Here is a 23,216-nt window from a genome sequence, read left to right on the forward strand (position 1 = left end):
TTCCATTGTCACACTGAACCCACGGTCAGGAAGCAGAGAGTTTGCTTTCTCAATTTTATTCATTCCAGGACTCCAGCTCAGACAGAGATGCACTCACATTGGGAGTGTAGCTTCTCTCTCTAGTCAAACCTTTCTGGGAACACTCTCCTAGATACATGCAGAGATATATTACTATAAGGATTCTAAATCCAGTAACATGGAAATATGTCTTTTCTGACTGACCATTTGGAAAAAATAAATAAAACCATTTGGAAAAAATAAATAAAATTAAAATCTGAACTAAGTGTCTGAGTTGTTCAGTCAGTCAGTCAACTCCCTTATAAAGAAATGAAATATCTGCTTCCATCTCAGTGAAAGCCCGTCTCCAAACAAAGGTCCGTCTAGGCCACTTGTCTGAACCAGGTTTTCTCTTGCCCAAACTCTACCTAATAAAGTTCTGAGAATACTCTGAAAAAAGAAAGAAAGAAAGAAAGAAAGAAAGAAAGAAAGAAAGAAAGAAAGGAAGAAAGAAAATAAAATAAAATGGAGATTAACTATCACAGCAACCACCCACGTTCAAAGTGAATCAGAAGACATAAAATACACAGCTTTGTGTGATACAAGTAAAGAGAATGCTTACACTGATATTTTATTGTAATGTTTACAGTAACCTAGAAAGTCAATTTAAGCAGCCATCTAAACTTACCTCACATGGTCATAAAAAAAGAAACCAAACCAGAATAAGCACATATTACAGATCAATAATTCCCACAAGCATAAATATGATAGCCACAAACCAAATATGGCAAGTCCAATCCCACGTTAGAATAAAGGCATAATACCTCGAATGGCCCCTGCTTTACCTGTGGCGGGTAATACACTTTAGAATCTGCAAATGAAACTGCTATGAAAAGTAGTTAATTCTAAAGGTGTAAGATGATGTGACCAGATGGACTCATTATATATTTTCCAAAACACATGAATCATGATTGTTAATGTTCAGTTGTTCTCTTTACTCCAGAAGCTCACCCCTGGCTATGGTGTGAATTCTGTGCATCAGGAACGCTTAGGACCTGTTCAACTTAGAAGAAAATTATCTCTAAACTATCATGTCTATTTGGTTCCTTAGAAACACTCCCAGAAAGTTCAGTGCCCAACCTATGGTCCTTTTTTGATTGTTTTCTCTTCATGGGCAACCATAGGCACTTCGGAGGGCCTCAGCTTATGGGCTGTCTGTGGTGTGCTGAGGGGGAGCCAGTCAGGGAAACGCAAAAGTCATATAATCTTTGATTCACATCTTCTTTTTTTTTAAAGTATCTGTCTCCTACACTCAAGGGGGACTGGGTTTGGGTAGAAAAAAATCAATGTTTTGATCACATGATACAAAATCATTTTACTTCTTTTAAACAGCACCTTATGTGACAATAAAATTTGTATTGAGTTCAAGCTTTTCAGGGAATAAAGGTCACATAGGATTTGACAAAAGAAAAAAAAAAACATAACTAGTCAGAATGACCAGAAACATTTAGTTTTTCTAATCTTGTAATAGGATAATAAGGTAACAGAGATTCACGGATACCACACAACTGCTATTTTTAAATGAAATCTTGAAATATTTGGGAATATGCATATAAATGCTCCATAACACCATATTAAGTATGCTCTATGTCATAGTCTGCAAATGGAAGAGAAGGGAAAAAAGGACACAAGAAGAGGAAGAAAAAAATCAAAACTATATCATTACAATAAGCCTGTTCCACAAATTAACCCCACAGAATGTGAAAGGCAATGTTCTACTGAAGGAGAAAACTAATAATAATAGAAAGATTGCCGTGTGAAAATACAGGATACCATGTTAATATAACTATTCTATTTTTATGAACTAAAAATGACTATTATGTAAGAACGGTTCTAGCCCAGCATGGTGGAGTAGCTCTAAGTTGTAGGCTTTCCTTGCCCCTGACAGCACATGGTTCATGAAAACACCCGAGCTTATTCCTTCATTAGAAATCTTGAAGCCAGTTAAAAGGTTTATACCCCAGCCCAGCAGAAAATTAGATGAAAGAAACTGTTGTGTTACCCCTCTGAAGAATATCAAATGCACCCTAAACTGTGACTAGAAAGAGACTCCACTCCTAGTTTTTCCTGAGAAGGAAAGAAGTCTGGAACACATATTCAGCACATCCAAGCATTTTGAGGAGCAACCTGAAGCAAGTTTTTTTTTTTTTTTTTTTTTTTTTTCTCTCATCTGATAGGTGTGATAATAAAGGTTTCCAGGTGGTTGGACAGCAGAAGCAAAGTCATGGCATCAAAAAAAAAAAAAGAAAATTAACTTCAGGCTTGCTTCTGGGACAGAAAGAATTGCAGCAAGTGTCCAACTTTCTGGCTTGAGACGTGCCCACAGGAACTTATTTCTGTGTCTTCTGTCTGAGTTCTGATAGGATTTGTACTCATGGACTCCACAAACAAAATCACAAGACTTTGTCTCCCCTGCAGGATCATCTCGAGGTAACAATCTGGCAAAGATGGGATTTAGCAGGTTCTCCTAAGAGTGGCAAGGTTATCAAAAGTCTGGAAAGAACCAAGCTTTCAGCATCCACTCAGGGTCTGACATCTGAGTTACTGGAAATATTGACATTACTTAGATCAGCTTGCTTTCAGGACCTGGGATATTACTGTTCTCCATAAATGAAAGGCTAAATGTATTTTGTGGGGTTTGGAGAAAGGCTCCATCTCATGTCCTACAGTTAAGTAAATACACACAAAGGGATGTGGAGATTGATGGCTCCTGAGAAATGAACCAGCAAATAGTTCTCTCCTTAGAATTTTATATCCAAACATACTGAAAAGAATTTTATCCAAACAATGTTAGCAGTGGCCTAGATCTCTCACTGGGCAAACGGATGGAAGCCTTTCCTAATGAGATTGTCCAGGTAGATTGGAAGAGGTGGTCAGTTCTTTGAAATGGAGACCAGGCAAACTAATGAGGGTAATGGAGAAACAAAAGTGGGACAAATGAATAGAGCACCCAATCTTCAGAAACCTACTCTAAAGCAGGAGAAGCATGTAAATGACCAGACAAAGGAGTCAAGGAGCTTAGTGAGCTCTGGAGCACAATGCAGAAGTGAACTGAGACTTAACCATGAGACTGAAGGTAAATTAAAAAGAAATAACACACTAGTGTTAAAGACTGAGACTTTGGTTTTGTACGGCCTTGCTATTTCTGTTAATTAATATTTGTTTTTGTTTATTTATCTTCTGTTATAGAGGCAGCACTACCGGGCTTGTCTATATGATGGTATACAATAAAAGTTTGCTGCTGTTTATTAGGTACACAAATAAATATAGGCGATACACATGTGCATGCATTTTCCCAGGCACTGGCTCGAATGAGAACTCTGTTTGAAATGAGATCTGCTATATTCGTATTCTGATTAAATATTTATTTAAACAGTAGACAAAATGTATTAAAATGCTTGGAAATGGTTTTGTCATGCCTTGAAAATGCTTCCTTTCTGCCTGGGAAGATGTGAGTCGATGCTTTATCTCTAATGTAGCAGTGTTGGCAAGCACGATTCTTGAGAGTTGAGTGAGGGGTGTGAGGATTTCATTAGTTATCTAATGCTTTTCTTTTTTTCCCACATGACTGGATTTTCACTACGGATGAATATGGCTAGGTACCACGAATGCAGGATGTTTTCCAATAAGGATGCTATCTACTTTCAATACAGCGTCCATTTTTTTATACTTTCTGGATAAGAACTGCAGGTGTGTCTGCTCTTGGCCATATCACCTCAGAACTGTGAACCTCTTTCCTTGGCACATTACCACCCATACTGATCCTGTGGCAAAAATTGAAAGAATGGCATAATATCACCTTTCAATAAAATATTGTGGATTTAGCATCTTCTATCAATTATTAAGATATATGTTCTATGGTATAGATATAGAAAGTTTCAAGTATTCTCTGCAAACCAGAGACTATGATACATGCTTTCATTACAATTCTTTTTTTATTACTATGGCTTATGATCTTAAATATGAAAATATTAGAAGAGATGCTTATGCACCTTGATTTTAAAACAGAATGCCTTTGGTTTCTCAAAATGCTAAAAAGCAGTGGCTTCCTATCCTTGTGAATCGCCTCTCATTTTTACCAATGTAATAGGCAAAAAAATGGTACTTAACAAATGTCTCAGCATCATCCTTAATCTAATGAACTAAAGATAGTGTATATTGATAATTACTACTTCTTTTAAATTTTGTTTATTATTTGTTTTACTTTTTGAGAACTTCATGTCACTGCACACACACACACACACACACACACACACACACATACACACACAGAGGCACACAGGCACACATGCACACACACACACACACCACAACCCCTCCTGGGTTTTACTTCCTCCCAAAATCATGACTGTAGTTGTTCAAATGTGAATGGGCCCCATTGGCTCATTTTGATATTTAGCTGATAAACTGTTTAGCAGGATTTTTGGTGTATGGCCTTGTTGAAGTAGGTTTATTGCTGGGGTGGGCACTGAGGTTTCTAAAGCCCGCACACATTCAGGCCCTATTCTCTTCCTGCCACTGGTTTATGAATCAGATGTCAGACCTTGTTTTCTACACTATAGGCTGTCCTGCCACCAGGCCTGGATTAGCCTTTGCAACATTATGCAAATTCCTAATTAAATGCTTCATCTTATAAGTTCACTTGGCAGTGGTATTTCTTTACAGCAGTAGAAGAGGAACTAAAGAAGGAAAATCTTTAGTTATTACCACTATACTTACACAGACATATTTATACAATCTATGAGCTCATTTGATTTTAATCATAAGAGTGTGCCCAGGGTTGACACCTTTGGATTCGATTGCCTATTTGACAGCTCATGACTGGCAGAAACTCACTCTCACTCTCAGCAGCCACCTATTTTCTTTTGCTTTTCAGCAAAGGGTAGGTTTTTGTGGCATTTCCCTCACTCACTATGTCATGTCAGCATATGTTTTCATTTCCCTGGTCTTATTTAAGCAAGAATGTTGTTGAAAATGTAGATTATACATGCCATTTTGGTGCCCACCTTAACAATTGTATCTCCAACAAAACCCATATACCTAAGGCTTAGGAAACATTGTGGAGTACAATATAGAGAGACAGAAATATTGTAAGAGTCGGGGAGACATTTTATCTGCATTAGATAGTGTTCCCAAGATTTGAAAGAAAAACAATGCAGCTATGATGACTACTTCTATAAATAGATGTCCATTTATTCAAACAGTTGTAGATTTCTCTCCAGATCCGCATTGGTTTTAACAAGGTTTATAGTACTAGACATAAATTCTCTCATATACATCAGTCCTCAAATGCCATCCAAAAGCACATGGTTAGCATCATAATCTACATGTCATGACCTAATCACTGGGCACATATTTTTGGTTTTTGCAACAACATTAGATTTTAATGTATTTTTTTCGTCAATGAGAATATATTTGTTCCATTTTTCAAACATTAGCATTTCCTAATCCTGCTTTGCTTTATTTACATTCTTTTCTTATTTATAATGATCTGATATTATATGATAATAGTGATAATGTATTGTTACATTTTTGGAACTTTTCTTAAAAAAAAATCAATAATCTTATTTTCTAAACCATCTAGGTAATGCTTCTTTTCTTATGGTTTAATAAAGACTGTTTATTATTTTTACCTGATACAAGATGAGGGGATAATTAGTGCTTTGATTTGGATTAATTTAAGTTGAATTGTTATTATGCAGCCAAAAGTATATTGAAATGTGTGTGAATATTTGTCTCTTCACAATTTTTGTACAATTTATCCAGTTTTCCTTGTGAATAGCTTTAGATCTTTGTGGTCTTCCATTTCTCTTTTCTTTTTTCTTCAATAGGTTTTACATGTCGATAAATATTATGAATTTTCTTGTTCCAAACTTATATAGCTTTTTCTATCTACTCATTTTAAAGCAAAACACAATTGTCACTGTTAATTATAAAGAATTTATTTCTTGTTTCTGCTCTTAATGACAAAACATATCATCAACCCCTACAAAAGTACAAAGTTCACTTTCCAGAGTTGGACCTATGCTGTGTGGTTCATAACTGCCTGTATTTTTTCTGTGGATATAGTTTTCTGGATTCTGAGGGTGTCTTAGTTACTGTTCTACTGATGTGAAGAGAAACCCATATCATGGATACCTGTAAGAGTTTAAATGAGGTTTGCTTATAGATTCAGAGGGTTAGTCTGTGAATTCCATTCATTGAACCATCGTGACAAGGAGAGAACCATGGTGCTGGAGCAGTAGCTGAGATTATGCATACTTATCACAGTCAGGAGAGATGGGGTGGAAGGGAGGGAGTGAGAGAAGGAAGGAGGAAGAGGGAGAGAAAGTGAATGGAATTCTGATGCCTTAATGCTCACCTTCATTGGTATACCTCCTCCAATGAGTCCACAATTCACATTCTTTCACCTAATGTAGACAAAATATACAAAATATACAGGGAACCTAAATGGTCCATTCTTTTCCAAACTAGCACATTATATGCCTTATAAGTTATCATTAAAATTTTGTGATAAGTTATATGACTTTCACTTTCTATCATTTTTTTATATTCAACATATATTAAAATTAGTTTAAACATTGTTCTCCATTGAAATAATATTCTATAATTGATGATATCCAGTTTTAATTTATGATGGTTATGATACAGGACATTAATTAAGTTTTCTGGTTTGTGGTGAGATTTGGTTTGTGTCAAAGTCATGTTGTCAATTTTATTGAGAATTCCTTGAGCTACTTAAAAGAAAATATATATTTTTTTTGTGTTTGACTGAAATGTTCTGTAAATACTTGTTAGATTCATTTTCTTTACAATGCCAATTACTTCCAGTATTTCTCTATTAAGTCTTTTGCTGAATGAACTGTGACTTTGAATGAGTGGGACATTGGCATCTCCCACAATCAGTATGTGAGGATTAACTTGTGATTTTAGCTATAGTGGTGGTTCTTTTATTAATTTGTGTATCCTTGTTTTTGGTGGGTAGATGTTAATAATTTTAGTGTTCTCTTGGATTGTGTTGTTTCAGGACTATGTACTTTCCTCCTCTATATCTTCTGACTAGTTTTTCTTTTAAGTGTATTTACCAGACATTAAAATGGTCACAGCAATGCTGCTCTCAGGTCAATCTGCCTAGGATAGCTTTTTTAAAGCCCAAGGCAATGTTTTTCTTTTATGTTAAGGTTTGTTTCTTGAATGCAGCAAAAGGATGGACCTGTTTCTCCTCCATTTTGTTAGTCTGTCTCTTGTTTTATAGGGGAATTAAGAGCATAGATCTTGAGACTTATCAATGAACAGTGTAGTTGATTCCTGTTATTTTGCTATTGTCATGGCTTTTTGTTTGTTTTTGTTTGTTTTTCCTGTTTAAATTTGCTGGTCTGACATTATTATTCTTTTTGGTGTTTTTTGTTTTGTTTTGTTTGGTTTGGTTTGTTATTTTAGGAGTGGTTAACTACTTCAGGTTGAAATTTTCTTTCTGGAAACTACTATAGGGCAGGATTTATAGATAGATAATACTTAAATTTTGTTTATTATCAAATTTTTATCATATTCATATATTGTGATTGTAAATTTTGGTGAGTATAGTAGGCTGGGCTGCCATCTTTAGTTTCTTAGAGTCAGTAGCATGTCTATCCAGGCCCATCTGGTTATAGAGCCTCCACTGAGAAGCCAGGTATTATTCTAACTGGTCTGAATTTATATATTTATTGGCCTTTATCCCTTCCAGGTTTTAATATTATTTATGTGTTTTATACTTTTGTGTTTTTGTTATTGTGTGCTGAGCAGAATTTCTTTTCCTGCTTAATATGTTTAGAATTATGTATGCTTCATGTAACTTAATAAGCTCCTTATTCTTTAAGTTAGTAATTTTTTCTATAATTACACTGAAAATATCTTCTGTATTTTGACTAGTGTTTTTTTTTTTTTCGTTCTGTATTTCTGTTATTCTTAGGCTTGGTCTTTTCATAGTGTACCCATTTTTATTTTAAATCTTGTCCTCAGTGCCTAAAATTCTTTTTTTGAAATTTTTCCACCCTGTTGGTAAGGCTTACTTCTAGATTTCTTGTTTGAGTTCCTATATTTTTCACTTCTAGGTTAACTCAATTTTGCATTTTCTATGTTGATTTTATTTTTATTTTAAGGTATTGAACTGTTCTATTTATTTACTTCTATTGCTTGTTCTTTTAATAGTTTCATAGATTTTTAAATAATTTTTTAATTATTCTTTCTAAGGATCTCCATTACATTCATAAAGTATTCTAAGGTTTTTTCCTGTGCTTCAGCTATGTTGAATTTCTTGGGGACTACTTTAGTATTGTTGTTGGATCAAATAAAAATATATTGTCTTGGCTGTTGTTAATTGTGCTCTTACACTGGTGTCTAGGCATCTGTGTTTGGGTTGACTATAATTTCAGGTGCCAACATCTGTCCTTGTTTTGTTCAGTGTGTGTTTTCTTCCTTGATTTCCATTTTTCCACAGTTTCATTGAAGCGTATAGTGGCAGTGGCATTGTTTTTCCTGGTAGGAAAGTCTTCTGGGATTCTGCCTCATGTAATACCAGAAGTTGTGGGTAAAAGTGTTTCTAGGTATTAGGGAATGACACTTAGAAATAGGTTTATTCTCTTGGAAGTAGGGATAAATGGTGAGGAGATGAGATGGCAGGTATTCTTGTTCCAGAGATATGTCTAGGGATTGGCTTTGGGGAGAGGAAAGACAGTAGAGAACTGAAGATAACCAACCTGCTTTGCTGACCTACCTGCTTATTCTGTCAGCTTGTCTGTGGCTTCTCTGGGAATGCATGGTAGGAAGAAGGACTAAGATAATGGCATGTATGGGGAGGAAGGTTGGGAAGATGTCTATGATCTGCTTTTGATAGGGGCAAAGAAGAAGGGGAAGCTGCAGATATAGATGTAGGGATGAGACACAGGGATTGAGTTTAGAGGGGAGGAAGAAGATATTAAGATGTGTAGTTTTTCTAACCTCTTCCCATGCATTAGAGTGGCATAAGCGTTTCCATGAAATATCAGTTATCTATCTGTCTGTCTGTCTATCTATCTATCTGTCTGTCTGTCTGTTTGTCTGTCTATCTATTTGTCTGCCTATCTATCATCATCAATAAATCTAACCATGTGGTACATAATGGACCAACCCTCACAGGCAAATGTTTTAAAATATTGCTAAATATCTCCTGCTAAGAGTATAAATATATTCCTAATCCAGAACTATTGCATAACAAATTATTTTAAAGCATTCTTGGAAACAACCTGTCTTAGCATTATATTCAGGGTTTCTAGTGCCTCCTTGAAACACCATGAGTAAATGCAACTTAGGGAGGAAAGAGTTAATTTAGCTAATGCTTCCAAATCACTGTTCATTATTTAGGAGGTCAGGAGAGGAACTCAAACTAGGCAGGAACCTTTAATCAGGAGTTGATGCAAAGGTCTTAGAGGGGTGTATTTTATTGCCTTGCTCCTTCTGGCTTTACAGCCTGGGTGTTGTTGTTGTTTGTTGGTTTGGTTTTGGAATTTTTTTTTTTGTTTATAGAACTCAGAGCAACATCACCAACCACAATGTGTTAGAACCTCTCACAATTATCACTATTATAAGATTTCATGATAGTATTTTCTAAATTAAGGCTGCATTCTTCCTCAGGTGGTTACAGCTTATCTCAGTTTGACCTAAAGCCAGATAATATATTCAATATATCCAAGCTTTCAGTAAATACGCAACACAGTTTACATTGGTTATTTACTATATTCTTTTTAATATTACTGTGTTTGTCTTATGATAAAAGCCTTCTATGAGATCTATAGGAAGATTTTGATATTAAGCTTGAAATATGCCTAAGTTCTCTGAGATCTGTTTAAAATGATGAAAAGACTAGGAACTGGTCACATCCTGATTGCCTATGAAAGAGGAGGGTATGTACTACGTAACAATAAGATTCAGATTCTATTAAAAAGTTTGAGCCTGGGGAGACCAGGATTCCCATAAAATTATTCTACACACAAAAGAAATATCAAAAAGTATTATATAAACTCAAAATAAATTCAAATTCAAGACTGTTCTAACTGTGAAAAAATGTTGGAACCCTATACTGCTTTTATACTTCTAAAAGATACCACTTTGTCAGATGTTTCAAGGACTCATTGAAGGCAAATTAATTATTACATAACATCACAGATTCTACTTGTATTCCTAATTTTCTTTAGAACATGCAGTTTATTTGGGAGAGGAGAAACTGAGAGAATTAGACACCAAACCAGTTTGCTCACGTTGCAAAACTTGTTCTTCATCCCATAACTGGAGAGTGTCAAGCTTAATCCATCTATGGAGAAGGGATTTTGAATTTGTGATCTCTGTTAGTCTCACTGCTTTGAACATATTTCTGTTTTACATTTATGTGTGAGTGGCAAAGCAAAAAGTGTATTATCTTCTAAGAAGAATAACTGCTACAGTAATCATTTCCAAAATCTGCTGAATGAATCCTCATATGTCTACCCAGATGGTGAAGTGGTGAGATGGAACAGAAGACACCCCAAAGCAGTTGTTACTTGCCATCTCTTGAGGATTTCTGTACGGAGTTATACCTGATCAAAACCCGTGTCTGCACCATAAGTCAAAAAGACATGTTCATCATTACCCACAGAAAAGTAACAGTAACTCTTTATGGATCTGCACTTTCATTCAAATAAAATCATTTTTTTATGATGGTACGTGTCCAAGTGTATTATAGGCTTTACTTGAGAAATACATTATAAACAACACTAACTGCTTTTGTCCTTAATCTCTCACATTACAGATCCCTGTACAATTCACTAGTGCACCAAACTGCATGGTTTGGGCTGCAAAACAAACAAATACGAGAGGAAGTTATCCTCTCCTTATAGTCCAAGAGAAAGAAAGATGAGGGAGGAATCAAGAACAAAAACTCCATTTCCATTTACTCAGTAACAAACACCAAGACCTCAAGAACATTTAGATGTTTAAAAAGAAAATGCTAAGGGCAATTTTGTGTCTGCTTTTGTCTGTTACCAGTGTAATAATATACTTCATATTGTAGATCATATTGTAACATAAGTTGCCTATTTCCCATTCTGTGGACTTAGAATGAAGGCTTTTGTATAGTCTATTTAATGTTTGCTTTTCATTTTCTTTTCACTTACCTACTTTTAAGAATGCTGAGAAACTAGTTTGGCAAGTAAACGCCTCACAGTGAGAACCAAAAAGGCCAGCACAAACTCATCCTCAAAGTTAATATTTCAAAGATGAACACTCTCATTTTTACAATATTGTATTCAATGATTATAATGATAATATATATTGGGTGTATGTAGGGAAAGAAAGAGAATAAATTTGCCATTTTCAGTGAATTCTTAGCTGCTATTGTTGATGTAAATGTAAAATGTAACTATTCACAGATATTACTTAGCTGTTAAAAAAATGGCACCATGAAATTTGCAAACACATGGATGCAATCAGAAAAGAAATCATTCTGAATGAGGTAACACAGAGGCAGAAAGACAAATATAGTGTGCATTCACTTATAAGTGAATATTATCTGTTCAGTAAAGAATAATCAAGCTAAAACCCATGAACCCAGAAGGGTTTGGTAAAGATGGGTGTTCTGGTGATATGCATTGTTCTTCATGAGAAAGGAAAATAGAAAAGATTTTACTGGTGTATGAGGTACACCTGGAGACCAGAGAAAGAGGGATTAGGTGAGGGGAAGAAGAGACTGATTGTTGGGTAGGGAGAATAACAGCTTGAATTTAAGGGGGGGGGGGTGAGAGAGGTGCTGGGAACCTGAGTGCAGTGCAAACTAATTAGTAATAAAGGATAAGGAATCTGAACTGGCACTGCCCTAATGATCCAAGGTCGAGAAACCCAGCATTGGTATCTCTGTTCCCACCCGGCGGCTTTGGGGCTCAGAACAAGGCTCAGCACATCTGCCACCTGGACCAGTAATTCCCAAGGGTTAAGGCCTGGAGAGAAAGAGAGCAGAGGAGTCAGGGAGCAGAGAGATCTCTGCCTACTGTGCCCGCCCTGAAAGCGCGCCCCTGCACTGCATGGTCCAGGGACTAAGAACCCAGCATTGGGACCTCTGGTCCCACCTGGCGGCTTTGGGGCACAGAACAGGGTGATGACCATCCACCACCTGGACCAGTGGAGATCCAGGGACACAGACCAGGTAAAAGGGAAAGGCAAGAATATATCACTGACAACAAGATGGCAAGAGGAAAGCAAAAGCGCATATCCCAAGGAAACCAAGACAACCTGGCAACACCTGTACCCAGATCCTTAAACAAGAAAGGGAGGAAAAACAAAAAGAATCAGAAGCTTTTAAAGAGGAAACAAGAACATCACTCTAAGAACTCAAAGAACTGGAGGAAAACAGAACCAAAGAGATGAAGGAATGGAAGAGGGAATTTAAAACGGAAATTGACACAATAAAGAAAACACAAAAAGAGATAACACTACAGGTAGAACACCTAAAAAAGAAATCAGGAGTCACAGAAGCAAGCATTTACAGTAGACTAAAAGAGATGGAACAGAGAATCTCAGGGGCCGAAGACAACATTGTAAACATAGACAAAAACAGCCAGAGGAGATGCAAAAAACAAAGAGCTCCTAACCCAAAATTTCCAAGAAATCCAGGACACAATGAGAATAATGAACCTAATTTTATCAGACATTTATTGTGGACATAACAACAATACTCTCCAAACTACTCCACAAGATAGAATCAGATGGAATACTACCTAACTCATTTTTGAGGCTACAATAACACTCAATCCTAAACCACACAAAGACCCTACTAGGGAAGAGAACTTCAGACCAATGTCACTTATGAACATTGATGCAAAAATACTCAACAAAATCCTTGCAAATCGAATCCAAGAACACATCAAAACGATCATTCACCTTGACCAAGTAGGCCTCATCCCTGGGATGCAGGGATGGTTTAATATAAGGAAATCAATCAATGTAATCCACCATATAAACAAACTTAAAGAACAAAACCACATGGTCATTTCACTAGGTGCTGAGAAAGCATTTGACAAAATTCAACACCCCTTCATGTTAAAAGTCCTGAAAAAACAGGAATCCAAAGTCTATACCTAATCATAATAAAAGCAATATAAAAGAGATCAAGGGCATACAAATCGTAAAGGAAAAAGTAACATCACTCTTTGCAGATGACATGATAGTGTACTTAAGTGACCCCACAATTTCCACCAGAGAACTCCTACAGCTGATAAACAAGTTCAGCAAAGTGGCTGGATATAAAATTAACTCTAACAAATCAGTAGCCTTCCTGTGTTCAAAGAACAAACATGTGGAGGAAGAAATTAGGGAAAAGATACCCTTCACAATAGTCACAAAAACTATGAAATACCTTGGTGTGTTTCTAACTAAGCAAGTAAAGGATCTGTATGACAAGAACTTCAAATCTCTAAAGAAGGAAATCGAGGAAGATCTCAGGAAATGGAAAGATCTCCCATGCTCATGGATTGGAAGGATCAACATTGTAAAAATGGCTATCCTACAATAAGCAATCTACAGATTCAATACTATCCCCTTCAAAATTCCAACCCAGTTCTTCATTGAGTTTGAAAGATCAATGTGCAATTTCATCTGGAATAACAAAAGACCTAGAATAGTGAAATCCATCCTCAACAACAAGAAATCATCTGTGAAAATCACTATCCTTCCCTCAAGCTATATTACAAGGCAATTGTGCTGAAAACTGCATGGTACTGGTACAGAAATAGTCATGTGGATCAATGGAATAGAATAGAAGATCCAGAAATGAGCTCCCATGTTTATGGTCACCTGATTTTTGACAAAGGAACGGTAAACATTCAATGGAAAAAGGACAGCCTATTCAACAAATGGTGCTGGTCCAACTGGCACTCAGCATGCAAAAGAATGAAAATAGACCCTTTCTTATCTCCTTGTACAAATCTCAAGTGTAAGTGGATCAAAGATCTCCACATTAAACCAGATACACTGAAACTATTAGAAGAGAAAGTAGGGAAAACCTTAGAACACATAGGCACAGGAGAAAATTTTTCAAACAAAACACCAATGGCTCAAGCTCTAAGGTCAAAGATTAACAAATGGGACTTAATGAGATTGCAAAGTTTCTGTAATGCTAAAGACATTGCCAAGAAAACAAAATGGCAGCCAACAAAATGGGAAAAGATCTCTACCAACACCACATCAGATAGAGGCCTAATATCCAAGGCATACAAAGAACTCAAAAAGCTAGACACCAGAGAATCAAACAACCCTATTAAAATTGGGGTACAGAGCTAAACAAAACATTTTCAATTGAGGAATATCGAATGGCTGAGAAACATCTAAGAAAGTGCTCAAAATCCTTAGCCATTAGGGAAATGCAAATCAAAACACCCCTGAGATTCCCCCTCACACTAGTCAGATTGGCCAAGATCCAAAACTCAGATGACAGCAGATGCTGGTGAGTTTGCTGAGAAAGAGGAACACTTCTCCACTGCTGGTGGAGTTGTAAACTGATACAACCACTCTGGAAATCAGTCTGGTGATTCCTCAGTTAATTTTACATAGTACTTCCTGAAGATCCCGCTATTGCACTTCTGGGCATATACCCCAGAGATACTTCAGTATACAGCAAAGACACATGCACCACAATGTTCATAGCAGCTCTATTTATAATAGCCAGGAGCTGGAAAGTACCCAGATGTCCTTCAGTAGATGAATGGATACAAAAAATTGTGGTACATTTACACAATGGAGTACACTTCAGCCACTAGAAACAATGACTTAACCAAATTCTTAAGAAAATGGTTGCATCTAGAGAATATCATCCTGAGTGAGATAACCTAGTCACAAAAGGACAGACATAATATGCAGTCACTGATAGTGGGATGCTAACCTCAGAGGCTCGTACTGCCCCAGAAACAACTTGCAGACTGTGCGAAGTTCAAGAAAAAAAAAAGAAAAGAAAAGAAAAGAAAACAAAGAAAAAAAAATCATGCTCAATTCTTACACACCAAGAAAACGTTAACTAATTCTGGGTTACCTTCTGTTTTACATGTACTTTTTGCTCATTGTAACTAGTAAGACCTTAATGCAGAGTATCAAACCTTAAAAAAAGAAAAAAAAAAAGAAAAAAAAAAAAAAAAGGAATCTGAACTGGGCTTGCAATGATGGAACTTTCAGACTAGGTATACTCTGTCGAGTTGTTGTTGGCTAATGGGATCTGGCGCAGATCCCTAAACAACTCAGACTAATTCTGGGCCAGAGGGTGACTTCTAAATACAACAGCAAGGGCCCCATTGCTGAGGACAGAATCCACACAGTTCATTAAATTTAAAGAGATTGAGCTTGTGAGAGGTGACCTCCACCCTTATGGTATGGAATCCAGGCTTGGAGAAGAGAAACATGAACACAGAACTATCCACTTAATTCCCTACCCACAAACTCTTCTGCCTGCAAGATTCAATGGGCCAGTGGACTGTAGAACTTGTAGCAGTGAAAAAACAATGTTAGGTTTAACTTTTTGCCCATGCCACCAAAGAAAGCCCATGCCCTTTACTGACTTGATGACTAGAAACCAGAGGCAGGTTAGCCTAGAGACCTAGAGGAGAAACAGCATTGACTGTCAAAAACTTAATGAAATGATTCCTAATGACATTCTTCTACATTAATCTTATATCTGTATCTTGTCCAGTCATCATCAGAGACTTATCCTGGTAGCAACCATGAGTGGGTGTAGACATGCCGAGCCAGACACGGTGCAGGGAGAGAATCCAATTTAGAAGCCTCCCTTATGTCACAGTCTTTGGAGCTTGGTGTAGGGAACACTTTGTAGGAGAGCTGAAGATTATAGGAGTCAGAGAGGATGGAAGATTCCAGGAAACATAAACCACTGAATCACCAGGGCCTGCATAAATCTGCACCAGGTCTCGGTGCATGTGTAATAGCTATTAGCTTGGTGTTTTGATGGGATTGTAGAAGTGGTTAATCTTAGACTCTTCTGGCCGTTATTGGGACTCTTTCCTTCTATTGGGTTGTTCCATCCATCCTTAATGTGAATGCTTTTCTCTTGTATTTTGTTTTGTCATTTTAGGTTATCTTTTGGGAGCCTGCCATTTTCTGACAGGAAACAGATGTGTAGAGAAAGTTAGGAGAGCTTAGAGGAGTAGACGGAATGGAATCTGTGGTCATGAGGTTTTGCCTGGAAGAAGAATCTATCACTTTCTGTACATTGTCCCACTGTGTTTCTCTGGGTTTGATCCCATTCAATGCAGCAGGAAGCTTCTTTGATGATGGCTGACTGAGTCAATGGCCATATCTGTCTTTTTCTACCATAACCTTTACTCTTTCACTTGCATGGCATTTTTAATGTGCTGGCATATTTTTAAATCTTGCCATTTTCAAGCATGTACCACTAAATGCATTTAAAACATCAGTTCATGTGAGAACTAGACTCAGACACTGGAAGACAATTCAGGACCCATTTTCTAATTGTAGTAATGGAATCATTGCTGTACATTTTCTAATGATGCTGAGAACATAAACTCTCAAGATGAAGAAGTGACTAAGTTTCTTCCAAATGCTTCCTTTTCCCTCTGTGAAAGTGCCTTTAGAGAATATAATCCTGAGTGAGATAATACAGTCACAAAAGAACAGACATAAAATGCAGTCAATTGGATACTAACCCCAGAAAGCTCTGAACACCACACAAACAACTCACAGACTGTGGGAAGTTTACGAAAAAAAAAAAAAAGAAAAAAACATTATGCTCAACCCTTACACACCAAGAAAACTTTGACTAATTATTGGTTACATCCTGTTTTACATGTACTTTATGCTCATTGTAACTAGTAAGACCTTAATGCACACTATCAAACATTTGAAAAAAAAAGCCAAGCACTGACAAAAATGTATTCATATACTTTTATGCAAAAATGCTTAAAATATGTACATTTATCTTTGTTTTTTAAAATAAAGTTGTTCAATTAAAAAAAAAAAAAGAAAGTACCTGTAACTCACTCAGCTTTGCCCTTATATGGTAGATATTTCACTGTGGTCTTTGGATGAAAACATCTCTTCTGGTCTATTGGATCTTTCCTCTTCATGGTCTCTCCTCTATTTTTAAACAGATGCAAAGTTCTGGTTGAGCTAACAAGGGCTTTGCTTTCCTCGGTGGAAATGTAATGAGGGAATTCTGTTTTCTTCTGATACTGATTTAATGCTGACAATATTCCTAGTTCTTAAGAATATGGATTTTGTTTAAAATAGAATTAGAAGGTCATTCTAGGAAAGAAAGATAAAGTGCTATTTTAATTTGGTTTTGGTATATTACATCTTCAATATTAATTTTGGCAAGGAGAGTCAGGAAGATCAGAAGTAAGAATCTGCCTGGCCTGGGTAGCAAGTCTTTTTTTGAATGATCTTTACAACATTTGAATTTTACTTTTAATTAAATATTTGAAAACTTCATAAGTGTGCACTATGTCTTTAGCATAATCATCCTTAATTGGCTTTTTCATTCTGCCACCTGACCCCAACGCATCTTTCTCTCAATTCCATGGTTCCCTTGTGTAATAAGTTATTTACTTACTTTTTACATATGCGAACAATTTATGCTTTTCAAGTATGCCCATGGGTTTGGGATCATTTCCCTGGGTATAGGAATCTATTAGTGTCCTTGTTCCTAAGAAATGCCACTGTTGTCTTCAGAAGCTCTAAACTGACAATTTAGGACAAATGTAAATGATGTTCATTTACCTAATAAATACTTCTTTCATAGGTATAAAATATTTACAAGCCCAAAACCAAAGTCTGTATTTATTTTCACCCCCACACGTATATCCAATAATTCATGTTAAAATGCCTGTAAGTTTTAAAGTAAAGATTTAGGAAGCTAATAGTTTGGAAGGCTGAAAGTCCAAGAACAGGACTTAGTAATTTGACTTCTGTGGGAGCTCTTTTGCTGTATCATGATATGGGAGGAAGTACTTTCAATAAAGGAAATATGGTCAAATAGGGAGCCAGAGAAATTTAGAGTCTAAGCTTGCTCCTGGCCACTGACTAAATTCTTGAGAGAAATTCACTAATCTCTTAAGGGGGCCACAGTCTGAAACCTAACAAGGCTTGATATAGTAACAATTTTCCCAATGGAATGACATACTTTTGATCAAGGCTTATGGAACCATCCATGATAGCTATGGCAAAACAAAAATGAAAACCATAGAAACTAGTAAAAGACATTGTGAATTGTACATATAGTATCTCCCCAGAACTTCATCAATTGGTGGTACCATTGAGATATAATTAATGATAATTTGATAATGAAAAGGTAAACTTAATTAACAAATAAATTCAAGTTAATTATAATTAAGCATTAGGTGAGGTCCCGATAATGAAATGGGCTCTTGATACAAACTTGCTACAAACTTTCTCTATTTCTTCCTCCCTCCTTCTCTCCCTCCCACCCTCCTCTCCCCTCTGTGTGTGTGTGTGTGTGTCTATGTTTCTCTCTCTCTCTCTCTCTCTCTCTCTCTCTCTCTCTCTCTCTCTGTGTGTGTGTGTGTGTGTGTGTGTGTTTGTGTGTGTGTGTGTGTGTGTATTGTTATATCTTATCTCAAGCTTCAAATAAAAATACACTTAGTCACAAAGTGGGACCTCTGAAATCATGAAACAAATGATTCCTTCCTCTCTTAACTGATAAGCATGTTATTCAGTTAAATAACTCAGTCCTGGCTTTCAACTCACCACACATTTGAAGATGTAGCTGCACCTAAGGCCTGATTTTATCTTTTATTTATTTTTTATTTTTTTTAGACTTTATTTTAAAAAACAAAGATAAAAAAATTTTAAACATTTTTGCATAAATGTATACAAATATAGTTGTGTCAGTGCTTGGCTTTTTTTTTTCTTTTTTTTTTTTAAGGTTTGATACTCTGCATTAAGGTCTTACTAGTTACAATGAGCAAAAAGTAAATGTAAAACAGGATATAACCCGGAATTAGTCAACGTTTTCTTGGTTTGTAAGGATTGAGCATGATGGGTTTTTTTTGTTTGTTTGTTTGTTTTCTTTTCTTTTCTTTTTTTCTTGAACTTCACAAAGTCTGTAAGTTGTTTCTGGGGCAGTGCGAGCCTCTGGGGTTAGCATCCCACTATCAGTGACTGCATATTATGTCTGTTCTTTTGTGACTGGGTTATCTCACTCAGAATGATATTCTCTAGATGCAACCATTTTCTTAAGAATTTGGTTAAGTCATTGTTTCTAGTGGCTGAGTAGTACTCCATTGTGTAAATGTACCACAATTTTTGTATCCATTCATCTACTGAAGGACATCTGGGTTCTTTCTAGCTTCTGGCTATTATAAATAGAGCTGCTATGAACATTGTGGTGCATGTATCTTTGTTGTATATTGGAGTGTCTCTGGGGTATATGCCCAAAATAAAAATTCAGAACACTATGAAATTACACTAACAAAAGTTTATGATATGACTGGATATTCTATGCCATCTTTCTAATTAAAAAGCCACCAAGAACATGTAGCTATGAACTATTTTAGGTATACTGGTATTGTAGAAGAATCTAAACAAAATTTATTTAATTTAAATTTAACTGGCTATATAAGCTAGAGAGTAGAATATTGGACATCCTCCCCTTAAAAGATTAACTGGAAAATTTTACTGTGGTTATTAAGATAATAATCCATTATTACCCATGAAATTAACAATGGTCCCATATTCATCAATTCAAGTTGAAGATATCTTCTGTGAACATGTCATGTTAAATAAATACACATTTACATTTTAAGGAAGAATCTGTTTTCAAAAATATTAACATTTAAAATTTGATGTTTTGGTCTTGCAGTTTCTTTTCAAAATATAACATAGTAAAATAATCAAATTTTCACATTAAAGTTTTTGCTGTTTTAATTTATTATTTTAAGGGAATATTTATCACTTGCTTTAGGAATATATTAAATATATATATATATATATATATATATACATACATATATATATATGTATGACAATTTGAGAACAATTAAAATATCACATTGATATACACTGTATTGTAGTAAGAGATAAAAATACAATCAATAATCTACTGAAATGTGAATAAAGATATTCCCTCCATCTAGTTTGCTCCAATCATTGTATGTCTGCGGGGAAATCTTATACCTGCCCTGGGTCTTGGCAAATCCATGAAATATATCTCAGTTCTATAATTCTGTCTTTGCTGTTTTCAGCTGTAAGTCCCAGAAATACATTTAAAGCATAGTTGTGTTGTTTGCCACAGCTGTACTTTCTAGGACTTGGATCTTTATGGAAGAATTAATAGGAGCCCCGAGGCAGTTTCATTTAACTGGGATAATTTGTCAAACACTCTTTGAGGCCAAGTTATTGAACATGATCAAAGACAGGCAAGGAACACTTGGGCTTGCTTTGCAATAACTTGTAAAGCAGACAGCTTAGAGTAGTGCTGTATGACACTCAAAACAGCCTTAGAGCTAAGCAACAAACCAGATGAAATATTAACCATGCTGAGAGCTTAATAAGGTTCAGAAATCAAGATGAAAGTCCCTAAGTATGCCTATGCATTTAGATTTTAACTATATGAATTATTGTTTTAAACTGCAAAGAAATTTTCTTGATTATGGGGCGATTGTAGAAATGAACTTTATAATGATGTATTTCCACTTTAATAGATTTGCAAGTTGCTCATGATCTCACTAATTATCAGGTTGAAATTATGAGGGAAAAAGTAGTGCTATTTATGGATGATGATTATATAAAAGGAGAATGATTTTTTTGGAGAAAAAATTGTAAACAATCGTGAAGGAAATTTAAAAAAAAAACTAATATTTTGAGATTTTGCACCGAAAGAGAAACTAAAGTGTTTCCTGTAGACTTTAACTGTTACTGTTGCAAATATATTTATAAATGCAACCTGCTAAGTTCATTTAGTATTCTCATTTATCTTTAGGCATAACATCACGTGATTGGATAATTTATCCAAGGGCTCATCCCTGGAGAATCCCTATCATCTCTCAGCAACCTTTTTTTTTTTTTATTTTTTTATTTTTTTCTGTAGCACTTCATCACGGGGCAGTGTCTTGTGATAATTCCCCCTCATGTTGGCATGTATAGAGTTCCTTAAGGAAATACTCACACATACACATGCACACAAACACATATACAGTGAGAGAGAGGGTGGTGAGGGAGGGAGAGAGGAATTGAGGGAGGGAAGAAGAGAGGGAGGGAGGGAGGGAGGGAGAGAGGGAGGGACAGAGACATTTGCACAGATTGTACGTAGTCGTTTTCAATTTGTGAATTTGTTTGTCTTAGCAGGTCTACTCTGATGTTGGCATCTGGGAAACTTCAAGAAGGAAAGGTGCTGGTCTTCTATGTATGTGTGCCCCACTTTAAGATGGTCCATTCCACTTTATATGACCCAGTCAATACTATCATTAACACTATGCCCAGTTACTTGAATTTTAATTGATTCTAGATGTAACCAGGTAGACAACCAAGATTAACTAACACAATTTGCCACTTGGTGCTCTTATTTGATACATTCATATGTACTCAATTATACAAAAATTCTAATCTTCACTGAGAAAAATATCACCTTCACCACCTGATTGTGAATAAATCAGACTCTATAAACACATGTAAACATACAGGACCCCACTATGAAGTAAGCCCGTAAATCTATCAAATGCTAACTATGGTTCTTTAAACTTGGCCTAGAACAGTAATCCATTGGTTTTCTCTTGTTGTTTTTTTACACCCACTCACTCACTCTGACCTCACTGCTGTAGCATCCTTCTATGCTGAGGCATCAAGCCTCCACAGGACCAAGGGCTTCCTCTGCCATTGATGCCAGATAAGGCCATCCTCTGCTACATATTATAAGCTATTTTGGTAGTTTGGGAATTCATGGAAAATTTCCTCTTGATTCTATCTCCTACTCTAATTTAAATTTCCCTCTCCATTTCCAATCTTCCAGTATATTTTATTGCCTTGCTTGTTATTTTTAATTTTTATTGTTATAGAATTTAATACATGCTTATGTGCTTTGATCAAATGTACACTGTAGTTATTCCCCTCCTCTTCTCGCTCTGATCCTCACTGTCTTTTCTTCCCAACTTCATGTATTCTTTAATTTTCAAAAATACTCTAGTGTTGCCTATATGTGCAGGTGTGTAACACTATCAAGTAACACATGGACTGCCTGTAAGAAATCATATCCTAGAAGAGAACTGATTCTCCCTACCCTAGCAAAGACCAGTTGCCAATAGCTACTGGATAAAGGAAGACACTTCTTTAATCATACTGGGTTCTGTATAGCATGTTCTTGTGCAGGTTTTATGCACTTGTGCAAGTAACTGTGAGTTCATGAATGCAATAGTCTTGCTAGGTCCTGAAAATATTATTTCAATACAGAACTCTACTATTTCTGGCTCTCCCAATGTTTCTATCTCCTGTTTCTCATTTTAGGTTAACCAGATATTTTACCCCCTAAGTTAGACCTTGCACAATCATTCTGATAATGAACCAAGGGTTTAGGACACTAAAGAAGAGTTGGCAATTATCTAAATTGGGTTTACTATTGCTGTGATGATACATCATGGCCAAAGCAACTTCCAGATGAAGGGTTTTATTTGACTTAACTTTCTAGCACTGTTCATCATTGAAGGAAGTCAGGACAGGAACTCAAGTAGGGCAGGAATCTGGGATCCAGAGCTGATGGAGAGGCAATAGAAGGGTGCTGCTTGCTCTCCTGCTTTCTTATAGAATCCAGAAACACCAGCCTAACGTTGGCTCCACCCACATTGGGCTGGGACCTTTTATGTCAATCATTGGGAAGCTGTGCTCTGGTGGGTGAGTTTGCTGGCTACAAGGATGGAGGCCAGGGAAGTAACCAGGGGATAGGAGAGCAATGGAGGGGGAAGAGATTAAAAGAAGAGCATGCTGATAGAGAGAGAAGAATAGAGAGGAGAGACCAAAATGTCTGGATTATACAGGGAAGAGTCTCTGAAGGTAGGCTGGAAAGCTCAAGATGGGAGCAGGGTATGCCATGTAGTAAGGGAAACCAAACAGTTGGAATCGGTGCATGCAAACAAAATCAACAGGGAATA

The sequence above is a fragment of the Micromys minutus genome (assembly GCF_963924665.1).
Source record: "Micromys minutus genome assembly, chromosome: 5".
NCBI classification, from domain to species: Eukaryota; Metazoa; Chordata; class Mammalia; order Rodentia; family Muridae; genus Micromys; species Micromys minutus.